General features: G+C 48.9%; 1 long non-coding RNA gene across 1 annotated transcript; it reads left to right on the forward strand.

Annotated features, from left to right (window-relative positions):
- Positions 1-1943: 1943 nt before the first annotated feature.
- Positions 1944-4328, forward strand: LOC112410509 (uncharacterized). Its single transcript, XR_003005436.1, has 2 exons — positions 1944-2098; positions 4023-4328. It is a non-coding gene; the product is annotated as an uncharacterized LOC112410509 (long non-coding RNA).
- The last annotated feature ends 919 nt before the right edge of the window (positions 4329-5247 follow it).

Consider the following 5247-nt stretch of genomic DNA (forward strand, 5'->3'; position numbering starts at 1 on the left):
TGCCAAGGACGTTGCAGCACGGAGGGAAGATCCTGGGACCCACTTGATCAAAGAGCACTCCCAAGGGGCTTGGATGCTTTGGGACACATACTCTCTGGTACGATGTGGAAAATGAGGCCACGCCAATTTTCTGGATGGCTGAAGCCTTCATAGCCTGATTGGCCAATGAATCCCAGAGTCACTGTCTGGGCCTGACCAAAATAACTGAATGTCGGTGGTGTCTCTAACACAAGTGACTCCTCTTAGAAAGAGTAGCTCAAAGGGGTGAAGGATGTGGGTTCTAAACTCAGAAGGCCTGCGTTCAACATCCAGCTCTGTCATTTTCTAAACATGGGACTTTGGACAAGGAATTCAGCTTCATCAACACGGTCTCCTCCTCTGGGAAAGGGGCTGATAATAGTCCTGATTTCACAGGTTTGCCGTCCTACGTGAAGGACTTACAGCGCCTGGCCCGGCAGGAGCTCCGTCCACAGGACTGGAGACTCAGGCGGGGGAGGTGAGTTGGATTTGGCTGCGGGGGAGCACGCAGACTTGGTGACCCGTCCTCTTCCTAATTCCCTGAACTGTGATGTGTGATTGGGAGGTCACAATTATTCCCATCGCCTCTTTCTTTTTACACCCACCATTGTAAGTTTAGAAAAAGAAAAAAAAAAAGAAAAGAGGCCGCTATACTTTTCTAAAGAGGAATCCTTACAAGACTTTCTAAAGATTTCTTGTCAAGCTGGTAAAGACCTCTCTCCCCACACTCCACTTCCACTTCCACAGCCTCCATGAAGTCATGCCGTTTGGCTGGGTTGACAGTACTCCCCTCCATAAGAAACTCCTGAATGCCCACGCCTCCAGGGAGCCTGCCTGGCTTGATCTCTGTTTTCCTTTGACTACAGTTGGAACTCCCTTGGCCACCTGTCTGCTTCACACCATCTTGGTTCTTTGTTTATATTTTATTTCCTAGAGTTGTTTCCTGTGTGTCTCAGACCGTGAACTCCTGGAGGGCAGAGCCTCGGGCTCTGTAATTTTCTGGGTTCACCTTTGATGGTGGGGATAAGATGCTGTGGCCTAAAGGGGTGCTTTGCTCTTGATGAGTGAAAATGAAAAGCAGTTATTTATTTTATACATAGTAGTTTGTATCTCTTAATCCCCTACTCCTATTTTGCCCCTCCCCCTTCCTTCTCTCGACTGGTAACCACTAGTTTGTTTTCTCTATCTGTGAGTCTGTTTCTGTTTTGCTATATACATTCCTTTGCTTTATATTTTAGATTCCACAAACAAATAATATCATACAGTATCTAAAACAAAAAAAAATGAAAAGCAGGGATTTCCACGCCCGTGGTTACTTCCGGTTGGGGTACCTCTGTCCTGATCCGCCACCACCGCTGGTCCTCGGTCACTCTCTCGTTTCTTCCGAATCACCCGTCTTGAAGCCCAGGCTCCTTGAACCCACCCACCTGTCACCTGTTGATGTGCACCCATTCCCTAGAGTCGGCATCTGCCTCGGGTCCATCGTAACTACCATTCATCGTCAGGTTCACCGGCCAGGCTCTAAACAGAGCCACCCTCTCCCTGCATCTTGGGCTCTGAAGTTTAACTCTCCCTTCTATCCACCCACCTGGGACAACGGGTGGATTGTCTGGCTAGGGAAGGTGGATGTAATGATGGTATTAAAGGGGCACCAGCCAAGCAGGGGACATCGCACCAGATGTGGTTTGACACGACCCCCGCCCCTCTGCCTAGGACAGAGACAATGTGGTAGCTCCAGTGCATGGTCACAGTGCTGTGTTGGTCTTAGTGTGGGAGGGGCATCCTCCCCTCCCTTTGATTTGGGGCTTTGCTACATCACACGCTTTGGCCGATGAAACGTTACTGAATGTGACGTAAATAGAGACTAAAAATGTGCTTGTGTGGCTGATCTCTCCTTTTGAGCCTGTGCTGTCAACATGAGAAGAGTGACCTCTGGTCAGCGCAGGCCCCAGAATGGACACACACTGAACAGACCCGAGCCCAGCCCAGGGTGACAAGCCACGCCCGGACCTCAGCTTGAAGGAGAGAGCACTGCTGGCCTGATTCACCCTAGACCAGCCGAATCCCAGATGCCTCCAAGGTGGGTGAACGAGAATAAATGGTTCTTGCTTCAAGCCTCTGAGTTTGGGGTGGCTTGTTATGCAGCATTATTGTGGCAATAGCTAGCTGAGACAGATGGCAGTTAGGTTTCCTTTTGTACATCAGCTCCGTTCAGGTGGTAGAGATTGAGGCGAGTGTTCCATTCAGTGGAGAAGGATTGTGAGACCAATCAGGGTTTAGTGTGAAAGAATTCCAGGACTGATTAGCGATGTCTGCCATAGGAAAAGCAGTGGCACAAGGGCCACGTAGCTACTATGGGTCTAAAGCTTCTTCTGATGACTTGCGTTGGGGCCTCCCAAAGACAGGGCAGAACATGGAATGTGGCCTATTGAAAAGTACTAATACACACAGGTAGGAACACACGACACATACTCTGACGTTTGCATATTCATCTTTTTGGGCTATCATGCATGCAAGGGCACCAGTAGCACATCCACCTTCTTAGAAAAATGTACGTCATGTACTTCTTCTGGACAGATGCAGCCCCTGGGATACCAACTTGGTGAGCAGTTAGTCCTTTTTTTTTTTTTTTTTGGTCATATGCGGGCTTCTCACTGCTGTGGCCTCTCCCGTTGCAGAGCACGGGCTCCGGACGCACAGGCTCAGCGGCCATGGCTCACGGGCCCAGCCGCTCCGCGGCATGCGGATTCTTCCCGGACCGGGGCACGAACCTGCGTCCCCTGCATCGGCAGGCGGACTCTCAACCACTGCGCCACCAGGGAAGCCCGAGCAGTTAGTCCTTTTATGGGGGAAAAAAGGTGTCTCTTCCTCTGGGTAGATGTACACCACGCTGGGGTCCATGACTTAACAAACATAGCATTCGGGGACAGGATTTCAGCCTCCACTTGCTCCCTTGGCTAAGTACTTTTGCACAGTGCACAAATTGTACCGCTGTACATGGCAGGCTTAGTGACAAGTTGGGATGGAAATAAAAGAAAAAGAGGAAATAAGGTGAAAAGAGAGAAAAATCTGCCCTTCTGTAATGTCAGTCTTGCCCAATTCCTTTGCTCTGGAGTTTCAAATGAGTGATCTTAGCATTATTTGACCTTGGGTTTCAGGCCCAAAGTACTTGTACATTCTGGGTAGTTGGAAGAATGGTTTAATTGAAGTGTATCAGCCTACTAGTGGGCAGACATGTTCTCTTCCAAACGAGGAAACTTCCATCCCACTGGATCTCTAGTCTGGAAATGTTGGAAAGTGCTAAGCTGAGAACCAACTCCCTAAAATCTTTTGCTCGTTCCTGCTTGTCAGGTACCTGGGAAAAGCAAACACTGTAGTGTAAAAAGATCCTCTCCTGCAAGGTAACTGAAAACCCAAGTAAAGACTGACCCTGAGAATTAGATTGCTGGAGTCTGAAGAGTCAAATAAAAAGGAATCACATCTGGTTCCATTTTTCTTGCGAACTTATCTCACACTGACCGAGTAGGTCCTTTCCTGAGTGTACAAATACGGAAGACACACACATGGTTGTTATCAAACAGTATTGTGCAAAATTAAACGGGCTACTTTATGGTGAAATGGAGAAGAACGGCAAGCATTTCAAACACATGAGTTTCTCTTCATTGGGTCTGGAAACAATCACTCATGAAGACAGCTACTTTATCTGCTAGAGTGTAGAGCATTCTAGAAGGGACTTCAGCGTGAGTTAAAACCAGTGACATGGTCAAACCTGAAACAGACCAGAGGTGTACAGAGCGCTGACTGCCCCATTCCTGGGGGATGGGAGTCTGAGTTAATGACAGGCCCCCACCTGGTGTCCCGAACTGATCTTTTGGACAAGGTTCCTAATATGCTGACCATATGTGAACTTGGGGCCAAAGGGAACAGACTTACTGGGGTTTTTCAATTATCTTTTGGTCTCAGAAACTCGCTGCATTGTTTCTATACCTGACTCTCATCCCCAGATGGTTCCGGGAAAAGTGCAATAGATGAGAAGCAGAAATCAAGGGAAGATCCCACACCCTGGCAAGGCTGGAAATCACTCCACACTGAGCCAGAGAAAGGAATATTCCAGGCGGTGGGCGTCGATAGTTCCAGCTGAGCGGTTTTGGAGATGATCCCTGTCCAGCGGCCGTTCCCAAAGCACACGAAGCCCTCCCCACAGGAAGTTTCCCACAGGACGTGTGCGAGCAAAAGTGTGGTGGTGAGAGGTGGGGGAAGAGTGAGACAATGAACTGTGAAGCAATAAAAGGTTACGAGGTTGGGAGAGAGAGAGGGCTCGTGAAGTCGCTTCCCCTACCGCTCCGCCTTGGAATTCCCAGATGTTCTCATTTTTATCGGCTGGGTTGCAGGATCGGAAGCTACCCCTAAATGGGGATCCGTGAGTGGTGTGCCAGTGGCCCAGAAAGGAAGTGCTCTGTGAACTGTCCCAGGAATGAGAGCTGAGACCTTGTCCAGAATTCCCTTCTCTTTCACTGTCCTGTTTCCAAACTTCCTGCCCTGGTGAGACCCTGTTATATCCCAAACCACACAACCCAACTCCCCACACAATCAAACCCATCCCAGGTCCTTGCTCAGGGTCTCGGGGAGCAACTGGTCAGTGAATCCTACAGCTGAAGATGCCAGCAGCTTCTCAGAGTACAAGCGATCAGGGTTCAAAGTCAGTTCTTCGAAAGGACTTTCTGCCATATACATTCTTGGAACAGTCAAGAGGACTGTGTCTAACAGGGAGAAGAATCGGAGAGGAGGGTCTTTTCTTCTATCCTAGAGTATGAAGATGGCCATCTAGGGTCCTCTCTTGACAAAGAAGGCAAAATATAGGAATGCGTCAGGTAAGTTCTAGGGAGATCAGAGTGTGACCCGCTGCCTTGCAATTGGAAGGCGAGAGGCAGGAAAAATCTCATTCTTTATAGTTTAGACAGTTCAGAAAGGGTCTGCTGGAGCATTTAAAAGATGGAACCTGTTTCATGGGACAGAGTTTTCCATTTCCAATGGCAAGTGTTGGGTGTGGTATGGGAAAAGCATAGATTTCTCAGGCAAAGAAATGTGAGCTTGAAACCTAGGAGGGCCACTCTCTTAGCGATCTGGCTGGGGTCATTTGAAAGTCAGTGGCTGAGAACCTGTGAAGGATTGTGCGGTCAGCTGATGTGAGTCTATGGCTTTGGTCCCCAGTGGTCCACGGATAAGCAT

The sequence above is a fragment of the Neophocaena asiaeorientalis genome, unplaced genomic scaffold (genome assembly GCF_003031525.2).
Source record: "Neophocaena asiaeorientalis asiaeorientalis breed wild unplaced genomic scaffold, Neophocaena_asiaeorientalis_V1.1 scaffold30, whole genome shotgun sequence".
Classification (NCBI taxonomy): Eukaryota; Metazoa; Chordata; class Mammalia; order Artiodactyla; family Phocoenidae; genus Neophocaena; species Neophocaena asiaeorientalis.